This window comes from Dromiciops gliroides, chromosome 1 (genome assembly GCF_019393635.1).
Source record: "Dromiciops gliroides isolate mDroGli1 chromosome 1, mDroGli1.pri, whole genome shotgun sequence".
NCBI classification, from domain to species: domain Eukaryota; kingdom Metazoa; phylum Chordata; class Mammalia; order Microbiotheria; family Microbiotheriidae; genus Dromiciops; species Dromiciops gliroides.
The window spans coordinates 737,765,846-737,788,697 of record NC_057861.1 but is presented as its reverse complement, the minus strand read 5'-3'; the positions used below and the strand labels follow the sequence as shown (position 1 = coordinate 737,788,697).

At 39.8% G+C, this 22,852-nt stretch overlaps 1 protein-coding gene across 2 annotated transcripts in view; it reads left to right on the top strand.

Moving 5' to 3' along the window:
* PTPRG (protein tyrosine phosphatase receptor type G) overlaps positions 1 to 22,852 on the top strand; it is an 848,612-nt gene that overhangs the window by 542,947 nt on the left and 282,813 nt on the right. The window lies entirely within an intron of this gene.

The window sequence follows — 22,852 nt, the reverse complement described above, 5'->3', positions numbered from 1 at the left end:
TAAATATCATGGAGTTAAAGTAAGGATCACAAGAGATTTAGCAGCTTCTATATTAAAGGAATGAGGGGCTGAATATGATAGTCTGGAAGGGAAAGGAGCTAGGATTACAACCAAGAATAACTTACCCAGTAAAACTGAGTATAATCCTTCAGGGGGAAAATGTTTATTTAATGACAAAGAAGACTTCCAAGGATTCCTGATGAAAAGAGCAGAGCTGAATAGAAAATTTGACATTCAAACAACAAGACTCAAGAAGCATAAAAAAGTAAACATGAAAAAGTACAGATAAGGTACTCAATAAAGTGAAACTTTGCATTCCCATATGGGGAGAGTATGTGTGTAACTCCTAAGAACTTTATCATTATTAGGGCAGTTAAAGGCATGGATATGAGTCAGTTATGTTGAGATTGTCTCCCAAAAATATTAATGTAGGGATGAGAGAGATGCTCTGGGAAAAAAACGGAGAGGTAGATGGGGAAATTTTTTCTCACATGAAAGTGGGCAAGGAAGAGCTTTTATAGTGGAGGGGGAAATGGTGGAAGGTAATGTTTGAACCTCACTCATCAGAAGTGGTTCAAAGAGGGAAGAATAAATATACACGCATACAGAGAGAGAGAGAGAGAGAGAGAGAGAGAGAGTGTTAGGTATAGAAATCTAGCTTACCCAATAGGGAAATAGGACAGGAAGAAGAGGGAGGATTAAATAAAAAGAGAGAGGGCAGATTAAGGGAGACAGTGGTCAGAAGCAAAACAGACTTTTGAGGAGAGAGAATAAAAAACAGAGAGAAGAAGATAAACAGAAGAAAACAGGATGAAAGGAAATATACTGTTAGTAATCATAATTGTGAATGTGAATGATTTGAGCTCACCTATAAAACAGAAGCAGATAGAATGGATTAGAAACTAGAACCCAACAAGGTTGTATATAAGAGACACATTTGAAACACAAAGACACAATTAAAATAAAGAGCTAGAGTAAAAGCTTTTATGCTTCAGCTGAAGTAAAAAAGGTAGGTGTAGCAATCAGGATCTCAGACAAGGCAAAAGCAAAAATAAACCTATTTAAAAGAGATAGTCAGGAACAATACATTTTTCTAAGAGGTAGACAATGAAGCAGTATAAAAAAAAATTTACAGCAAGTTTCTCTGATAAAGGCTTTATTTCTCAAATATATAGGGAACTGATTCAAATTTATAAAAACAAGAATCATTCCCTAGTTGATAAATGGTCAAAAGATATGAACTGAACAAATCAAGGCTGTCTACAGTCATATAAAAAAATTGCTCTAAATCACTATTTTTTTTTAAAGTGAGGCAATTGGGGTGAAGTGACTTGCCCAGGGTCACACAGCTAGTAAGTGTTAAGTGTCTGAGGCTGGATTTGAACTCAGGTACTCCTGACTCCAGGGCCAGTGCTCTATCCACTGCACCACCTAGCTGCCCCTAAATCACTATTAATTAGAGAAAGACAAATTAAAACAACTCTGAAGTACCACTTCAAACCTATCAGAAATGACTAATATTGGAGGGGATGAAGGAAAATCATGGCATTAATGCACTGTGAGTTAGAGTAGTGAACTGGTCCAACCTTTCTGGAGAATAATTTGGAACTCTTTTCAAAGAGCTATCAAACTGTGCATATGCTTTGATTCAATAATACCACTAATAGGTCTGTACCCCGCAAAGAGATCAAAGGAAAAGGAAAGGAACCTGAATTTATAAAAATAATGATGTCATCTCTTTTTTTGTGGTAGCAAATAATTGGATATTGATGGGATGCTCATCGATTGCAGAATGACTGAACAAGTTGTGATATATGATTATGTTGGAGTGCTATTGTGGTATAAGAAATGATTAGAGGTGTAGTTTCATAAAAATATGGCAAGACTTATATGAACTGATGCAATGTGTACAATAATAGTAATGTTGTAATGGTCATCGACTGTGAAAGCCTTGGCTTCTCTGACCAATAAAATGATTCAAGACGAAGGACTCAACATGAAAAAAATTCCATCCACTTCCAGAGAGAAAGCTGATGAACTCTGAGTATAATTTTTTAAAATAATACTGAAATAATTTTTATTATAGCTTTGAGTTCCAAATTTTATCCCTCCTTACCTCCCTCCCCTCCCCCATCCCTGAGGCAGTAAGCAACCAGATGTGGGTTATATATGTTCAATTATGTAAAACATTACCATATTAGTCATTTTATATAAAAATTTAAATAAAAGAAAAGGTGAAACTGAAAAATTCTGAATATAAATAACAATTCATTCCTTCCTGCCACCTTTTTCTTATTTATGACTTGACTAATATAGAAATATGGTTTGCATGATGTCACATGTGTAATCGATATAATATCATTTGCCTTATCTATCAGTCAGCAGTGGGGTTAGAAAGGAGTAGGAGAATCTAGAACTCAAAATTTTAAAAGAAAGCAATGTTAAATAAATAATAAAAAATTTAAGCAAGAATTTATAGTTTTCCTTTAAAAAAAAAGACAAAGATGAAGACTCCTGGTTTAGATAGTTTTTACCAAAAAAATAAAACAAAACAATATAAAACAAACCATAAATCAAACAAAAGCATTTCTTAAATTCTTGTCCCTCTATTAGATTACCCCCCACTTTTTAAAAAGCTGTTCTTAAGTACAGCATTATCTTCATTATGAACACTGTTGTTTTCAGAGCTCAGATCTAAATGTTTCTGTACAAACTGTACAGCACGATAACCGGTGGAGTGAAGAACATACTGCATCTGGAGCTAGAGGACAGAGTTTGACTGGTCATTGCTCTCTCCAGCTAGGCTGCTTTGGGCAAGTTAACCTTTTAGGGTGTCAATTTCCTCACCTGTAGAATGAGAAGGTTGGACTAAATAATAATATATACAAAGAAACAGGAGGCTTAGAGGGCTTAAATGATTAGTTCTTAAGTTCTCTCTAATCTTTTCCACCCTCTAGAATGTTATACTATCATAACTTTCATTTCCTTTCAGGTCAGGTCTACTCCCCAATCTCCAATAATGGGTCACTGAACACCTGCAGCCAACCACCACCCCCCATCCCCCAGCCCTGGCCACTAAGCAGACTTGGCTATTGATTCTGCTTGGGCAAGCAGCAAGTCACCCAGTTCAATCCTTTCATTAGTGTGATGGCTTTGTGCTCTGACACCTCCAAAGCACCAAGTACTGCTAGCAACCTGACCTGCAAGGAAATTCTGCTGTATGTGTTGTCACCCCCATTCCCAATGTGAATTCTAAGTTTTACAGCAGAGATTGTCTCACTTTTTTGTTTATATCTCCAGAGTTTAGAGCACAATTTGGCATATAGTAAATGCCAAGTCATTAAGTGACTTGTCCAGAGTCAAGCTATTATTATTATTGTTTTTTATGGGGCAATGAGGGTTATGTGACTTGCCCAGGGTCACACAGCTAGTAAGTGTCAAGTTTCTGAGGGCAGATTTGAATTCGGCTCCTCCTGAATCCAGGGCCAGTGCTTTATCCACTGTGCCACCTAGGTGCCCCCAAGCTATTATTTAAGGAAGAATTAACACCCAGGTTTTCCTAACTGCAAATCCAGGTTCTCTTTAACGCTTGGGGTTCTTTGTTTGTTTGTTTTTGTTTTTGTTTTTTGTAGAGCAGTGGGGGATAAGTGAGTTGCCCAGGGTCACACAGCTAGTAAGTGTCAAGTGTCTGAGGCCGGATTGGAACACAGGTCCTCCTGAATCCAGGGCCGGTGCTTTATCCACTGCACCACCTAGCTGCCCCCAACACTTGGGGTTCTTAATACAAGTCTATAATTTTTTTAATTTCCTAATTTTGATAACTGCATTTTGATGTAATTGGTTTCCTTTGTAATCTTGTGTATTTTGTTATGTATTTAAAAACAAAGAGGTCTCTAATACACACATGCACACACACACACACACAACAAGATTGAGATTCCCTACCCTGAAGACCCTTCCAATTTGAAATCTCTGGTCTGTGTTCTTGGGTGGCTAGATGGGGAGAATGGAAGTTATAATAGTATGAAGTAATTTCTTTTTGCTTTCTTACTTGTTGAATTTATCAGTGTAGGGAGTCCCTGGTATGAAAGCTTCATCCTCCAATATGGAAAAGATACAGAACAGTAAGTTTCCAGTTAGTTACCATTTTATAAATCTGGAAATTTGAAAAATGGAATACACAGAGGAGTAACAGACCTTGCCAGCACCTACCTAGCCCAATGCTTGGATCACAGTTGTTGCACTTTGAATGCTTGTCAATTGATTGATTGGCCACACAGCTGGTGTTTGTCGGAGACGTAGCTAAACCCAGGTCTTTCTAATGCCAAGAACATCCCTCTGATTCACTGTACAACCCTGCTTCTCTATTAGGCAATTGTTCTGCTAAAATTAGTGTACCAAGGGGTGAGAAATCTGAGAAGAAAGAACTTGTGTGTATCTGTATTTGTGTGCTGTCACCATCACAGCTACATATATAAATATCTACCCAGACATATAAGCACACGAATGCATGCTTATGTATATATACACACATATATGCACATATATACGTACAGGATGAGCATATCCAAATGAAATATTTCTATAGGATGATAAATCTAGAGCTCAGAGGGACCTTAGAGGTTGTTTAATGCAACTTCTTCATTTTTCAAATGAGAAAACTGAGGTTCGGGGAAATTGCATGACTTGCCAAAGTTCACATAGTTGGCAAACATCAGAAAGGTGGGTTTGGAACCCAGGCAGAAGCAGAGTTAGAGTCAGGTCTTCTTGAATCCTCCTCCTTCTCCCTCCATTCCAAAAAGCTTCCTGGGTCACCTGTGACAAGAAGTCAATATAAACAGTATAGAAGCCTTGCTCAACTGCTGTGGAGACCCAGCTGAGGTTATATATCATAAGAGTGGGGAGTGAGTGACCATATGGAATATGTAATTTACGTGGATGCTAATAGAAACCATTCCCTGCTCAGCGGGTCATACCCTACTGCAGATCTGGTAGCAGGCTAGGAACGAGCTGAGCCTTGTTCTTTCTTTCCCTAAATAAAAATTCAGTTCACCTCAGTGTCTGGAAATTCATTATTCAATTAACTGTTTAAAGGATGCAGCAGTGGCCATCAATATTGTAAGTGTGTGCACCTCTGAAAAGACCTGATTAAAAGAGAATCATCAGCAGAATGTTGTGATGTTGGATAATTATTCAGTCCCTGTCATCTTAGCCCACCAGTGCCTCTGGTAAACAGCCATCCTTAGTTTAAAGCAGTGTTTTGGTTCAGGGGTTAATAGTCCTATCAGTATTTCATGCCATCTTTCTCTAACATCATTATATTATCATCACAAGAAAATGTGGAAGCTAAGAACCCCATATGGTTAGGGCATAACTAGCTCTTACTGGCTCCACGCTCCAGTGGGAAACTTTAGCAGCTTTAAAACTCAAGGTTTCAAATAATTGGAGTAAGGTAGGGGGAAGAGGTTGGTGTGGAAGTGACCTGGACAGAAGGGAGATGGTTTAGTGTAGGGAGGTAGGGAGAGAGAGTGTCAGATGGGCTTCCTCCTCCCTTGATTTCCATGCATCAAATCATTAACTGGTTTTACAGAAACAGTAGACTGATAAAAGGAGCCCTCACATCAAAACAGCTAGATTGTCTTCAGCTGTGTTTTTTAAATTTTTATTTATTTTTATTTTTTTTGGTGAGGCAATTGGGGTTAAGTGACTTGCCCAAGGTCACACAGCTAGTAAGTGTTAAGTGTCTGAGGCCGGATATGAACTCAGGTCCTCCTGACTCCAGGGCCAGTGCTCTATCCACTGCACCACCTAGCTGCCCACAGCTGTGTTTTCAAGAGATACAAAAGGTGGAAACCCAGGCAAGGAGTTTGCTGTTTTATTTATTGAATGTATTTAGCTTTTTATTGGGTATTTGTGATTGGAAAGAATATCCTCTGACAGGTAACTTTTATTTTGAGAGAGAGAATGGTTAAGTCTGTGTCCTGATTTTTAAAAACCCACACGGAGATTCCAGGGTCTGCCCTGAGGAACACTTTTCAAGATTTAACAACTCTCACTAATAAACACACATGTACATATGAGTTTCTAGCTATGTATTTGTATATGCATATATAGAAATTATAAAGGTAGCTAAGTGGTGCAGCGGATAGCGTGCAGGGCCTGCACTCAACAAGACTCCTCTTCCTGAGTGCAAATCTGACCTCAGACACTTACTAGCTGTGTGACCCTGGGCAAATCACTTCACTCTGTTTGCCTCAGTTTCCCCATCTGTAAAATGAGCTGGAGAAATAAACGGCAAACCACTCCAATATCTCTGCCAATAAAACCTGAAATACAGTCACAGAGAGTTGGACATGACTGAAAACAGCTTAACAACGAAATAGAAATTATGAATTCCTTGAGGGGAGTGACTATTTCTGCCCTTTTTTTTTTTTGCATTCCCAGCATTTAATCCAATGCCTGACACACAGCAGTCACTTAAAAAATGCAGGTTTACTTACATATATGCATATTCATACATATATCTGTATATACACACAGATAGATTAGATCAGACCTATGATTTCATTAGTATGAGGAACTCCCAGTATGCACATTTCTTCTGCCAATGCCTCTCTGTACCTACTCTGCAACTTGCCTCAAGCACTGATTTGGAGCCAGTATAAGTTTGGGGTATAACTTGAACCAAGGTCTAACTTACATTGAGGCCACATCTAACCCTAAATAACTCTGTGTCTTGATAGAGAATTCTGTGAAAAAGAATTGTGTTTTAGTAAATCCATCTTGATAATTAAATCTGAACAATCACAACCTCAGGATCTCCTTTGTAAGGGACATTGAGAGAGAAAACTTGAACACAGGTTTTCCTGACTCTGAGCCTGTCTCTATCCATTCTGCCCATTTTCTTTTAATCTGAAATTTTAGCGGCCTTTCTCTGCTCTTTGATGACAGAGAAACATCCCTCCAATTTCTTTGCAGAATGTCACTTTCTGAGCTGCTTGGTTCCTATCAAAGGCAGAAACTACTTAGTGGGAGGAAAAAAAGGGAAGGCACTCAGGACCTTGGACAGCAACACTGGATCTCAGAATAAGTCAGTATTATCTTGGCACCAGCAGTAACATGTTGTGTATACTGGTCGCAGCTCAGAAAACTGAAAAATGAACTCAAAGCTTTACTGAATGGAATGCCAGTGAACAAAGAGAACTCTGCCAGTTTATTATCCAGGCAAGAGAACTCATATCTCTGAGTTCAGCAATAGCTGATGGCCCCTAAACCCAGTGGACCATTTTAGAAAGCAAAGTCCATCTGTTGCATGGATAAGATTCCAGAGGGCTCCTGTACAGTGACTCTAAATGTCTCCTGAAGTACATTCAGAGATTCCCCAAACACGGGAGGGTATATTTGCCCCAATGCAGGGCCATCCTCTGCCCCTGATGAGAATGAAGCAAAGCCAATATAAGCTATCTCTATGGAACACAAAGACACAATCATAGATAGAGAGGAATCTGTGGGCAGGAGGTATTGAGCCAGTATGTTAAAAATACTTAAAGCGTAGGAGTAATAAGAAATAATGAGCATGGTTCTCTAACCCTCTCCTCCACCCTCCAGGTGGGAGCATTGGGTTCCTGCAAACCTTGGGGCAGGAATAGAAGAAGAATGAATACAGTGCTTGGATATACTTGAGTGATGCCCCCTCCTTTGCCCCATGGAGTCACTCCTTTCAGGCTGGGTAATGCCCATATTGGAGATGTGCCTTATACATATTTAATGTTATATCTGTCCTCCCTGTTCTAAGAACTTTCTTGCCTAGTAAGAATTGTGTATTCAGCCTGAGTGTGTGGTCTTCGATCACTGGATGGAAATTGATAATTGTTTATTAAATGCCTATTCTGTTCAAAGCTATGGGTCTTTAGAGACAACAATGGAAAACAATTCTTGCCTTCAAGGCACTGGGCAATTGAAATCATGAAGAATTTATTAGTTGTGTGGGCAGCTAGGTGGTGCAGTGGATAAAGCACTGGCCTTGGATTCAGGAGGACCTGAGTTCAAATGTAGCCTCAGACACTTGACCCTGGGCAAGTCACTTAATGCTCATTGCCCTGCAAAAAAAAAAAAAAAAAGAAAGAAAGAAAGAAAAAGAAAGAAAGGCAAAGACCTGTAAAAAAAAATAATTTATTAGTTGCCTACTATGTGTCAGGCACATAGTAGTGGATACAAAAAGTAAATAAATATACCTTGGGGGGTTGGGGTCAAGAAAGTCTTCCCGTAGGATCAGGTATTCTTATGCTAAAGTCTGTAAACTTTCTTTTTAGTATTTAATAACATTTAACTGTATTTCAGTATAGTTTGTTTTCTTTGTAACCCTATTTTGTTTTATGCACTTTACAACATCACTCTGAGATAGTGTCCATAGGCTTCATGGCACTGCCAAAGGGAACAAGGATACCAAAAAAAGTCTAGAATTCCTGCCTTATAAGGTGGTGTCTACATTAAGCCTCGAAAGAATCTAGAGATTCTAAGAGGTAGAGGTGAGGAGGCAGTGAATTGCAGGCTTGGGGGACCAACCTTTGAGAAGACATAAAGCTAGGAGATAGTATGTGAAGTTCAGTGAATAGCAAATAGATCAGGTTGACAGGAATATACAGCATCTGAAGGAAAGGCCCCTGAAATGAGTCTGTAAAGATAGGCTAGAGCCAGACCTAAGAGAGAAGTTAATATTTGGTCCATTGGTTGTCTACACAATGGCTAAATGGGACATCCCAGAGCCATCTTTCAATCTTCTTTCTGTACGTCTCATTCAAATAATAACAAATTTAAGAAAGAAATAAGCTTATCATTATGTACATGTGGATGTGCCAGGGGATTTTCATCCTTGAAATCCAGTCCATCCAATGGAATATTGCTGTGAAACTTCAGGATGGCTTTACAGTTTCTATAATAAAGTAGACATAGTCTTATTAAAGCCAGATGAGAAAATAATACCTGTGGCCTCCATATAGTGTCTTTGAAAAATTGCAAGTTGCTACCAGTAAATGACTTAAGTTTACTTAATAGAGCTTTAAGATGTTTTGTTTTGGGAGTTTGAGGGAGGAGGGTGGACCTCTAATTTCATTCATTTGGGCAATTCTTAATGTTGAAACTCCCACCACCAATGTAAATCTGTAACCCACCAGTAATTTCAAGTTTTAGAGATGGGGGGGGGTGGAATACATAAAGGTGACTTGCCAAATTTCATTTGACTACTATGTATGTGAGGCAGAATTCTTCCCCAGAGCTTCCTGTCTGTGCACTAAGCTATATTGCCTTTTTACCTTAATTAATAGAAGTTATTACCCCCTCATTATGTTTCCTGAAGTTGGCCTGAAACTTCAAACAGTTCCAAGACAAATTTCAAGACTCTAGCTTCTATTCTAAGATGTGTGTCTACCCATCTTTTCCAGGGCTTGGTTTTGACTTAGAAAGCACAAAGCCCTGGTTTATCCATAGAACTCTCTTTTTTTATGTAAGAAATATTACAAAATAATATCTCAAAGAGCTCTTCACAGCTCCAACAATGCTTTCACATATCTTATCTAATTTGGTCACTGATACCATGCTATGACCTAGATGGGCTACCTCATTTTACCCATGAGAAGGCCAAAACCCAGATGGGTAAAAATGATTTGTTCAATGTCACATAGCCAGGATGCTGCAGAGCTGGGACTTCTTGTCCAGTGTGCTTTCCACTAATTATATTGCCCCTCTGCTTATAAGATTACAAAACTCAAGATTTCATAATCTCATAATTACGACATCCAAGGTCACACTCTGGGAAATTCACAGGGATGCAGATCTTTCCGCCAACCGTTTTCTGGACTCCGATCAAAACAATTACACTGGCAAAGGTCCATTATCCTTACCATGGAGACATTAAACAACTTCCTAAAAAATCTTTGCCATGTAACCCATTTTCACTTTTCATCCAGGATTCCATCCAGCTCAACCAAGGTTTTATTTTACTCTCAGAACTTTTGTTTAGCTTTCTTCTTTTCTGTAGTAGCCAGTATTTACTGAACATTCATGCACTGCCATTTTGTGGTTAGGTAAGAGACTGCTAGGCTAAATAAATCTCCTTTTTATCTAGGAGGTTCTATGGAGTTAATCACATATTTTGGACAAAGCAGGTGAAGCCTTTTGTGATCAACTCAGTGCTAGAATGGAAGAGAAATTTCAGTGAAAGGACAGTGTGTGTGTGTGTGTGTGTGTGTGTGTGTGTGTGTGTGTGTGTGTGTGTGTGTGTGTGTGTGTGTGTAGGGAGACAGAGAGAGACAGAGATGCTCAAAAGACATTACTTAGTCCAAACCTCTTGTTTTTATTTGAGGAAAGATCCAGGCTTCCAGGTAGCATAGTAGATAGATGACTAGGCCTGGAGACCTATGTTCAAATCAGGTGTCAGATACATAATATATGTTCAATTCTGAGCAGGGTGTTTATCTCAATTTTCTCAGTTGTGAAATAGGGATAATAATAGCCTCTACTTCACAGAGTTGTTGTGAGATATTATTTTTAAAGCTCTTAGCACAGTGTCTTTCACATAGTAGGTGCTATATAAATGTTACTTCCCTTGCCTTTCCTCCCCCTCCCCTCTCCTTCCTCTCCCCTTCCCTTCCCTTCCCTTCCCATTTGTCCAAGGTCATATGTGTCTGTCAGTTCTATCTATCTTTTAGATTTCATTTGAGATCATATAGAGGAGCTCTTGATCTGAAGCAGGAGCCCCAATTGTTCCAGCCAGCTCTCTTCTGGTCCATGACCATTCATTGTCATTCCCCACCCCAGCTAGTTCTCACTTAGGCTGGAGGTTCTAAGCGGGTTTTTGTGAACAGATGCGGCTCCTACATGAAAACAGCTCGATGGGAATGCCCTTCTTATAGTGCGTCTCAAACACATCTTTGTATACCCAGGAAAGCTTGTCATGAGGTTCAGTCCACTGGAAAAAACAACAGTCAATTCAGGTGGGGGGACCATTTAAAGAGCCAATGTGCCAATCAGTTGATTTGGTGGTGCCTCTCTTCAGAGAAGCACGTGGCTATGTGGAGCCTGCCCAGGAAATATTACCGATAGCTATCCCAAGACTGATTTACCTGATTGACATAAATTAAAGCATTGTGATCCCTGCCAGGAGGTTCACACATTGTATTTGCTTTGTACTAATCTTTTTCTTATGGATATCTGAGCCTTCTGGCATTTGACTGCTCAGGGGGAAATTTTGTTTTCTAGGTAATGCAGGTATAACTGTCTTTTTTTTCTGCATTCTGCTGAGAGATACTTAAACTGTGAGATGTGGAGTAATCAACTCATTGTACTTGTGATATTTTTAAAATATATATTTTATTTATAAATCCAAGACACTATTGTTTTCTCTCCCAAAATACCTTCAGTGAAATACTAAATGAAATATCAGAGTGAGAGCAAAGAGCAGTTTGGAAGAACTTTTGGTGAGTAGGGAACCAACGAACCATATTTCAAAGATTTCTTGTATTTCAAAACAGAAGACATATCGCCGATTCCTAGTTGGATTTTGAATGATTTATAACCTTTTATTTGTGGTGGAGTGTTGCAATCTATGTTGTCATGGAAATTCTATTGAATTTATAGTTCCATTTATCCAAAACAATTTTCCAGACTTCATTTCATGGTGAATCATGTGGCAGTTACTCTGGGTACAAAGCAATTTCTAAAAAGTTTCATATTATAAAGAGCATAAACACCAGAGAGGCTATTTTCCTATTCGTGAAATACAAATGAGTTTAAGATATAGTTGGAGACACAAAACCCCCTCTCCTCCCCTCAATGTTCCCAGGATGTTAAGCATGGCCTCATGACATAGTCACCTAAACAATAGCAATAATAATAATAGCCCTTATATACTTCTTCAAGGTTTGCAAAGTGCTTTATAAATATCTCATTTTATACTCACAATAACCTTGGGAGGAAAGTACCATTATTATCCCTTTTTTACAGCTCAAGAAACTGAGCTAGAGAGAGATTAAGGGATTTGATTAGGATCACCCAGCTATTAAATCTGGATTAAAGGCTAGATTTGAACTCAGCTCTTCCTGACTCAAGGTCCAGAGCTGTATTGACAGTGTCTCCTAGCAGCCCCCATACATGTGACAGATACGCACTTTTCTTTTAATCAGAAAGAATGTCAGTAAAAGCCAAAGGATTGCCAACATTCAGATGAAATGTTCTGCTAAATATTTGCTCACAGAGAAAACATACTTATCCCCATCCTTATGTCTCTTAATAACAGCTCTAACCCCCTTCCCCCACAATGGATAATGATAATGATGATAATAACTAGTATTTATCAGTTTAGTTCATTCATTTTCAATTGTGTCCAGCTCTCCATAGCCCCATTTGGGATTTTCTGGCAGAGATACTGGAGTGGTTTGGCATTCCCTTCTCCAGATCATTTTATAGATAAGGGAACTGAGGTAAACAGGATTAAGTGAGTTGCCCAGGGTCACACAGCTAGGAAGTGTCTGAGACCAGATGTGAACTCAGGGAAATGAGTCTTGTTGACTCCACACCCAACACTCTATCCACATCATCATTTGGCTGCCCCATCATTTATATAATGCCTTAAAGTATATGTGCCCCTCCCCTTCAATGTATATATGTGTTTATGTAGGTCGGTAGGTATATGTGTATGTATTGTATAGGTATGTATATGTGTATGAATATGTGTGCATATACACATAGATGCATACTCTGTGTACATATATGTACTCTTTGTGTATACACATAAACACCTATCTATCTACAATACATGTGTACGTGTGTATATGTGTATACATGTATGCTCTGCATGTATGTACTCTGTGTGTATACACACTTACAAAATGCATGTACATATATATATACATACACACATAGATACATATACACACATCTATCAATCTGTCTAAAATTTGATCCTCAAAGTAACCCTGTGGTATAGGTGTGATTATTGTCTTCATTTTATAGAGAAGGAAGCTGAAGCAGCAGCAGAAGTTAAATGGAAATATGGTCATGGTTGCCCAGCTTGGAAGTGGCTGAAGGATTGTAGCATGGAACTCAGGTCTCTAAGCCCAGTGCATTAACTGCAGTGCTCCCTAGCAGGAGGTGGGATAGATATGAAAGATGTTTTTTCTCCCCATTTTTCTTTTTCTTATGATGGTGAAGGAGAAAGGCTCTCCCTATGGACTAAGAAGCAGTCTTTGTAACTTTCCATTTTGACCCGCACTGCTGGGCCAGGGCTCATCACAGAGCTAGAATGCCAGATACTCCAGTTCCCCACCCCCCACCACCCCCATTACTAGCCAGTGAACCCTGGCTTCAACTTGCCCTGATTGCCAAAGGGTAGCACTTATGCTATCTCACTGTCAGGTGAGTTGGCTGCTTTCATGAAATAGGAGCAGAGAGTGGCCAAAAACGTTCCCTAAGTAATGCAAAGAATCATTCACAGAATCACTGAATGTCAGAGCTAGAAGAGACTTCAAAGACCACCTGGCTCTTAGAAAAGAATCTTATCTTATCTACTCCATACTGGACAAGTGCTCATCTAGTCTTTGTTTAAAGACCATAAGGGAGAGGGAGCCTAAGACCTCATGAGGAAGCCCATTCTACCTTGGGATAACCCTGATTGTTCTGAATTTGACTCTCTCCCTTGCTCCTGCCCCCCTTTACCACTTCCACCACCCCTTCACTGCTTCTGCCCTCTGAGGCCAAGCAGAACTACACTAAGCACCCTCCAAGTGACAGCCCTTGAGATACTTGGAGCCAGTTATTAGGTACCAGCTACCCCATCCCTCAAATCCATCTCTTAGACTCTCTAGGCCTCAGTTTCTCCATTGGTAAAAATAAATGCTTTCTGGGGTCTTTTTCAACTCTCAAATTCTGTTCTGGGAGCTCAGCTGCTCCAAATATCGTATTTTTTGCCTTTAGTTGTTTCACTCTGAAAGAAATTTATAATGAAGCATGCCCTAGTAAAAATCCAGAAGAACAGAGCACGACTCTTACCATAGATATATGTTAATAAGTAGGAGTGCTCAACACCTAGAGAAAGATGGTAAAATTAAGTATTTATTTGATTTATCAGCTACATCCCTGAAGATGCAATTCCTTAAAAATCAGTGAGGGCATTAAATTAAAATGGAATATCCAGCTCCAGGTAGGTATTGGGGGTGGAGAGCGGAGAACAGACAAAAATCTACCTACATTCCCCTCTCTCATCCCAGCATGGCGGTTATGTTTAAATCAGAGAACTTGAGTGCATTTTACTACTGGGTGGGGTATTTTTTTTATTTTGTTTCTTTTTTAAAAAATAAAAAAGAGATGGAATCCAACAGTAAGGCAATTGAGGATAATTCCATGTTACAGGGCAATAGGTGGGGAAAAAAGGAAGATAATTAAGGATTAGCATGTTCAAGAATTAACGATATTATATAAAGCAGATATTTCAGAATGTTTCTTTTAATGCTACTGAATCTATAAAAACACTGTGTATCTGATACTGTTTGGAACTGTATTTTTCTAAAAATACTCTCACTACTTGGGTTTTAAGATACCAGTATAAGTAAAACTTTATATCACCTACCTGGCAGAAGTTTTAAGAAGCTGGCTAGGCCTTTTGAAAATTGCACTTTTTATTTTCCTTTCCATGGCTGTTCTTGATGTGAAGGAAAAGGGAGTTACTGTCAACTTAATTTCTGACTCATTGTGGATCATCAATGTCATGTATATTACTGGGTGTCCCAAGAGTCTTAGTGCACTTTGAAATTTTAGTAGCTTTAAAACCACACTAAAACTTGGGAACACGGGGGCAGCTAGGTGGTGCAGTGGATAAAGCACTGGCCTTGGATTCAGGAGGACCTGAGTTCAAATCCAGCCTCAGACACTTGACACTTAACTAGCTGTGTGACCCTGGGCAAGTCACTTAACCTTCATTGCCCGGCAAAAACAAAAAAACAAAAACAAAACAAAAAAACTTTGGGACACCCTGTATTCTAGACTTGTGCTTCTTACCCTTGTCTCACCAGAGCCTAAAGCACCAGATGTGGGTTGGCACTGCAATGAAGTGAGAGAGGAGGAATTTGAATGGTCTTAAGAGAAAGCTGTGATGAGTCTTTTAGATGGCTGACCTGAAAGGAAGCTCGCAGTGAATAGGAAGCAAAAGGGTTAGCTGCCTATGATTCTTAATTTCCCCCAAGCTATTCAAGCACAAAGTTTTGTTGCTGGTCCCTTTTGGCATGTCCATGTGAGATTTAGCCTCGGTGTGTTGGTGCTCCCGTGACGAGAGGGGCATAAAGACACATGTAGGTGATAGAGCGCGTGTGACACTTCAGCTGTATGGATAGTGATGGTGTTTAGAGAGAGAAGTTTGGGATCATGTGTCTAATGGCAGCCATCTTGAGTAGGGAAGGAAATTGACATGATAACTTTATTGTGTATTTAAAAGGAATAGAGGAGCAGCTAGGTGGCACAGTATATAAAGCACCAGCCCTGAATTCAGGAGGACCTGAGTTCAAATCCGACCTCAGACACTTGACACTTACTAGCTGTGTGACCCTGGACAAGTCACTTAACCCTTATTGCCCCATCCAAAAAAAAAATATTAAAAGAAATAGTAAATTGTATACAGTGCATTTGCTGTTTCATGGGCAATCATCTTTTTTTGTTGTCCTATGTTATGGAAAGGCTTGTTTTATTCCATAAATTAAAAGAATTAATGGATTTTTTTTTTAAAGAAAAAGGTATATTGTTAGGGAGGAGGCTGTCCCTAACTGATGCATTCTTTCCTGAGACCCTGCGTGGCTCTGGGTCCCAGCGCCCTCCCATGCAAGCAGGAATGGCTATATCAAAATGACAATTCTAAACTGAAGACATGGGCAATGCAGAGTGCTAGAAAGAAAACCAGTTGGATACAGAGCTGAGAGAAGGATTAAGGGAAGCAAACATTATATCTATTACAAAGACAATGGATGAAATAATCCTTCCTCACAACTAACTTCCATTTGAATGAGGGAGACAAGGGCATTTACAAATAAGTAAAAGGCAGTTAAATATGAAGATGGTTGGAGACAGTGGGGAAGCATCAGAAAAGTCTTCTTGCAGACGGTGTATGTTAGTTAGGCACTTAATAGATGCTTGTTGATTGATTGATTGATTGAATTTTGCCCTCCATTAGAGGATGATGCTAACACTCAGTTGTGGCACTAAAGAATAACAGTCTTATCTATCACAGGAGACTAGCTCATGAGCTGGAAGGACCTCCGGGTCCATCTATTCTTAACCCATCATTTTACAGCTGAAGAAATTGAGGCTCAGAGAGGTTTCGTGATTTGACATAAATAGTAGCAAGTGACAGAGCAGGGATTTGAACCCAGGTCTTTTGACTCCAAATCCAGTCCTCTTCCTGTTGTACCATGCTGCTTTGGGGAGAATCCCTCCACCACCTGTGCTCCCTGTGTCATTGGCAATAAATTAAACAATTTATGGTCTTATGACATGTTTAGTTTAAGACACTTGCTGTTTAAGGCTTGTCTTAAGAGGAGGGAGACTTGTGAGAAATTGAAAGGTGAAGAGAAACAAGTGTTTTGGTGTGTCTATATATATGCATTATCCTTGAACCCTACAATATTGTAGCATTAACTGCTGTGAACTGTATACTTGGAAACCCATTATTGCCTCCCTGGTATAGGAAGCGAAATGTTACATAGTAACAGCTTCATTAAGCCTTTACCATACATTTTCTATATCTATAGTTTAGTTCCTGCTTGTTCATTGATTGGGGCTTTTGTGATGCAATTTGTTTCCTACCCTGTCCAGTCCACTTCTGTAATGCCGCGATAATGTCAGGTGATAATCACATTGAATGTCACCTTTGTGGAATATAACTACCATGGACAGCTGGGAAAGGGAGCTGGGATGTGGGGGGTCGGGTGTGGGGAGGAGGAGAAGAGCCTGTCAGGCCAAGGAGTCACTCACAAAGACTCAATAAGATCCAGTGCAATATACATGTGTCTGTCCAGATTACGCTGGAGCCAGCTCAAACCAGCTGGAGAGAGCTGGTTGTTAAATTTTCAGTGTAGACATTTACACTTGGGAAATCAGCAAATGCCACAAAATCAGGACTTTATTGTTTTGTTGATTGTCTAGACTTAAGAAAGTTGTGGAGAAAATGTTAATAGCTTATTCTAATTGCTGATTGCTAAGCATTTAACAGCACACCCCTGGCTCTGTCATAAAACAGAATTCTGAACACTTAGTACATGCTTCCCCAGCCACCATCACCCTCCCCCCTTCATTCCTAATTGCCTGGAATGCGACTGTCTGGATTACCCACCTCCCTGGGGGTGTTAGGAGGTTCAGATGAAATGGGATAATGTCCTCAGAGTCCTTTTCAAACTTGAAAGCACTATGTAGACATTGGTTATGGTGAACAGATTTGGAATATACTTGTCTGTCGTGAATAGGCTTCTTCTTTGGATTCCTACAGGATCATGGGATGCTTCAGCAGCTATTCAGTAGCTATTGATGCCAGCCTGCTTGTTTTACAGGATGCTCAGGGAAGCACATTTCTCCCCAGGTCACTCGGTCAATTGAATAACTGGGACTTAATTAGTTACTGAAGGGGTTCACCTTTGAAAGATGTCTGCTCATACAATCCTTTTCTTTTTCCTTCTTTTTTTTTTTTTGGTTGTTGTTCAGTTGTTTCATTAGTGTCTGATTCTACGGGACCCCATTTGGTGGTTTTTGAGGGGCAAAGATACTACAGTGGTTTGCCATTTCCTTCTCCAGCCCATTTTATGGATGAGGAAACTAAGGCAGACAGGGTTAAGCGACTTGCCCAAGGTAACTGAGATTGTAAGTGTCTGAGGCCAGAATTGAACTCAGGTCTTCCTGACTCCAGACCCAGCACTCTGTCCACTGTGGCATCTAGCCACAGAAGGCATCTAGCTGCCTTCTTTGTATACTGAAATATTTATGTTGGTTAATGACTATTCACTTCACAATAGGTGGGGTTTTTTTAAACTCATATAAATGTGTTATGATTTCATGTGAGCAGGACAAGACAGCAGAGGGAAACAAGGAGGCAGGACAATTGGATTTAGCACAGCCCTGGTGGGCAATATGAAGGTTGAATGGTGCCGGGCTTCTTAACCTGAATGTGATGAATTAATAATTCCTCCTCCCTCCCTCCTAACTGGTCTGTACCAAAGAATTTGTTTAGTCCTTTCTGCAAATAACAAATGCCTTTCTTTACTCACGCCTCCCCTCCCTTTCTTCTCTCCCTCCTTCTGATTTCTTCTCCATCCCCACACCCCCCCCTTCCCTCCCCTTCCCTTGCATTGTCTTCTTTTCTTTATGCCCTAAGCTAACGTAATTCAACAGTTCACTGTGTGGGACACCTGTGTCTAGAAAAAAAATCATCATCTTAGCCCCCGGTAGGGTGTTATGATAAGATCCTTCTTAATCCACATCATTCAAAAAAATTCTCAAAATCCTTTAAAAAAAAACAAAAGCCGCAAAACCGAAGTTGTAGATGAAAGTGCCCTTGAAAACAAAACTTGAACTACTTTCCGTCCTCTACTTCACAAGACATATATTAAATAATACTGTTTCTCTCCCTGTTTTCACTCTAAGGGTTGCATTCTACAAACAGGTCGAATTGGAGAACCTCCAATTGAACAAGGAAGTAGAATGTAATTTTCTGAATTTACTGAAAACTAAGGAATTTCTCCCTGGCATTAGTTGAACCCAAAGCAATTCACTCAGTATTGACCCGTTTTAATTTGAACCTCAATGAATGGATTTTTCTCAGTGTAAATTCATGAAGGCTAAAGCTGTCCAAACCTGGAGGCACCACATTTGTAAGAAACTGACAGAATCAGTGGAAACTGAGGACTTGGGGAACTGGGTTAGGAAGGGGGAAAGTGACAAGCAGGGAGTGGAGGGGGGAAGATAGACATGTTTACTTGTGTATATTCGAAAATATTCTGTAATCATATCTCCTAAATTTCAACCCTCATCCTACCTATCCTTCCTTTCTAAGAAATGTGCCTCCTGCCAATCCCTTTTAAAACAGGAAAACCTCCTAATCTTAACTTCTGTTCCTTGTATTCAATATCTGTCACTGTCTTTTGACCAGTGACCTTCTAATCAGTGTGGTCTAATGAACTACTCCAGCCACTAAACATAGCTTAGATCTGTGTGTAAAGAGGGAACTGGGACTTCCTTTATTTAATTTCAAGTAACTGACTCAATCTTGAGACTGAGAACTCTATGAAGGAAACAGAAAAGTGTCGTTCTGAGAAGGGAGAAGAGGAGAATTGGGCAATATCAGTTTTGATCTATCTGGTTTTCTCTCAGGTCCAGAAGAGCTCTGAAAAATCCACAAGACTCCAGATCTTTATTAGAAATTGTAAAGCAGATGACAAGGGGCTCTCTTCTTGATATTGGATGTACAAAAGAATTCTGTGTTCTGATTTTTTGTTTGTTTGTTTCCTAAATTGATCTAAATACAAATGACTTGTGATGGTGGTAATGTTTGCCAAAAATAGAATATAAAGTTCAATTGATTTTTTTATTGCCTATGTTAAATAAGGCATCATTAGGAAAGAGAATGTAAACTACACATGCTTAATGGCAGACCCCAATTCACATCTATATAATATTTCCAGATAATTCTATTTGGACTCTTGATTAAGAGTGGAACTCTATCTAGAAATTGTTATATCGAGTGGAGGCAGAGAGCCCACTGGGGGGGTATGGTTACTAAGGGGTTTGATTAAACCCCACAATACTGAAAGATTTCTTGACTGAAGAAAGATTAGACACTTTTGATGAGGTAGGAGGAAAGATGGGAGAGCTAGGGTTGGGGGAGGGGTTCAGTGGCTCAGCTACTGTGGGGGGATGATACATACCCTCAACATGTATTGAGACGGGGCAGCTAGATGGTGCAGTGGTTAAGCACCGGCCCTGGATTCAGCAGTACCTGAGTTCAAATCAGGCCTCAGACACACTTGACACTTACTAGCTGTGTGACCATGGGCAAGTGACTTTACCCCTGTTGCCTGCAAAAAAAAAAAAAAAAAAAAAAAGAATGAAGGACAAACATGTATTGAGACCATGATGTCAGTGCCTCTAAATTTTGTTAACCTGAGATTAAATCCCATTTGCCTTGCCCTTGTTAGAACTCTGATTCAATTATAAAAATGTATGCCAATGAGCATGCCTTTTATAATTACATAATTATCTCAGTATCTATAAACATAAACCCTTCATAAAGTATGAATCCTATGTACATATATATAAGTACAAATACATATATATCAAATGTATATGTAATACCTATTCTTTTTAAATAATCCACAAAGACTTCATTATCCACCCAAATAATCCATCTAACGCACTGCCCTCATTTCTTTGAATCCCTCAGCTGCTAAGATTAGATCTGCCTTCATCAGCCAACACCAGGTTAGCTCCATTTTAGCCATCACAAACATTCAACATTGTTCAACTTCTCAGACTCTGCCTTTTGAAAGTGCCTTCTCTGACTACAGGCTTCTGGGTTCCCACCTCTATTCCTTCTTTTCCATTATGTCTCTTTTTGATAATGATGCCTTTTCTTCCCCCGATTCTGTTCTACTCTCTATCATCCTTATTCTAGACTTCTCTTTTTAAATTTTAAATTTTCAATGATAACTTTTATTTATCCACTGCCTTCGTTTCTGAGTACATCTCTTACATGCTCTACCCAGCAAGCCATCTCTTGTAACAAAGAATTAAAATGAGAGAGAGGGGAAAAACAATTCTGCAAAACTGACCAACATGTGAACCAAGTTCAAAGTATATGCAGGGGGCAGCTAGGTGGCACAGTGGATAAAGCACCAGCCCTGGATTCAGGAGGACCTGAGTTCAAATCCAGCCTTAGACACTTGACATTGATTGACTAGCTGTGTGACCTTGGGCAAGTCACTTAACCCATATTGTCCTGCAAAAAAAAACACCAAAAAAACAAAAAGTATATGTAATATTCCATAACTATTGCCTCTCACCTCTGCAAAGAAAGGAAGTAAGCTGTATTTTCTCACCTCTTCTTTATATCTGGTTTTACTTTCTTCCCTAATCCATCTTGTCTCTATGATCATCCATGTCAGTAACGTTCACACTCTTGCCCTTGAATGCCCCAGTGCCTTGACTTTTCACTGTGAGTGCTCCACTACCCCTTGCCCCTTGGTAACTGCTTCCACGCTCTTATCCAATTCCAAAGCTGCTGGAGACAAGACTGATATGCTACCCTAAGTGCACTGCATATTTATGCTCTGACCCCAGACTGGGCCCTCACTGTTGTTCCAGACCTTGTATTTTCTCCTCCATTCCCCAGCTCCACTCCATGCCTTCACTCCAGGTAGATGACCTGACATGTGACAAGATTGATGCGCTCTTTTCAAATGTTTTCCTTTAACCCTCCAATTGTCCTCACCATCCTTTCTGACCCACCCAGTCTCAGAAGAAGAGGGTGCCTCCCTGCTTGCCAAAAGAATCTCTTTTATCTCTATCCTTCCAAGGCATCCTTTCCTGAATCCTGCATGACTTTGCTTTCTCAAACTCCTTCTTTGTCACCAAATTTTAAAAAGATCAGTCAACACTCGTTCCTATTGCAGAATCATAAGATTTTGAACCTAGAAGGGACTTTAGAAATAATTTACCTCACCCTCCACCATTTTTTGTTGTTGTTGTTGTTCAGTCATTAGTTGTATCCAACTCTTGTGACCTCGTGGACCATCCCATCCAGGGGATTTTCTTAGAAAAGATACTGGAGTGGTTTGCCATTTCTTTCACCGGCGAATTAAGGTGAACAGAGGTTAAGTGACTTGCTCAGGGTCACACAACTGGTAAATGTCTGAAGCCAGAATTGAACTCAGGTCTAACTGCCTCTAGGTCTAGTGCTCTGTCCATTAGCTTCCTCTTCCTCCCCATTTTAGAGAAGAAATAGGCCTTGGGGGGTTAAGAAGCTAGGTCAGATGCTATACACTACAGTAATTAAATAATGCCTTTCTTCAGTTGGAGGCTCCTCTCTCCAGTGCTAGCCAAAGAAGGTAGGATTCTTGATTCTAGTACTCAAGGTGTTCTCTACCACCTATGTGACATTGGGCAAGTCAATTAACCTTTGATTTCCTCATTTGTAAACTGGAGGAGTTAGAAGAGATTGTCCTTCAGGTCTGAACTCTGACTTTGCCCACCTTCTAGCCCCTCACCTCACCATGCTACTCCCTTTCATATCCTCATCACTGAAGCTAAGTAAGTTGTTCCCCTTTTCTGTCTTTCTTGCCTTCTCCCCCATCCTTGTGCCTCCCAAGGATTTTTTGCGTGTGTACCTTTTACATTTGCAGTGCATTCCTCTTTGGAGAAGCAGGGTGACACAGAGAAGAGAGCACAGGACTTGGTGTCAGGAGCACATGGGCTCAGATCCTGCACATTCACCTCCATCAGTCAAAGTCTGACCTTTCCCTCAAGGCCTAAGGGATATAGTCACCTTCTCTCTATCTCATCCCCTCAACACACCCTTATCTGAATCCAGATGAAAGGAATTTCTTTCCTCATATTTCTCATATCACCGTGCCTTGATTTTTTTTCTTTGAGTTGACCATATTTTGCATTGTAGCATAGTTATTATTTATGTACATTTCACATATTACATAGTAACTTTGTCAAGATCTGAATCTTATATTGTTGTACCCAGACCTCATTCCTAGAAAGCACAGTGTATCACATTTATTAAAAGTTGGTCAAAATTTTTAGTTGGCTTGGATCCTGGGTATCA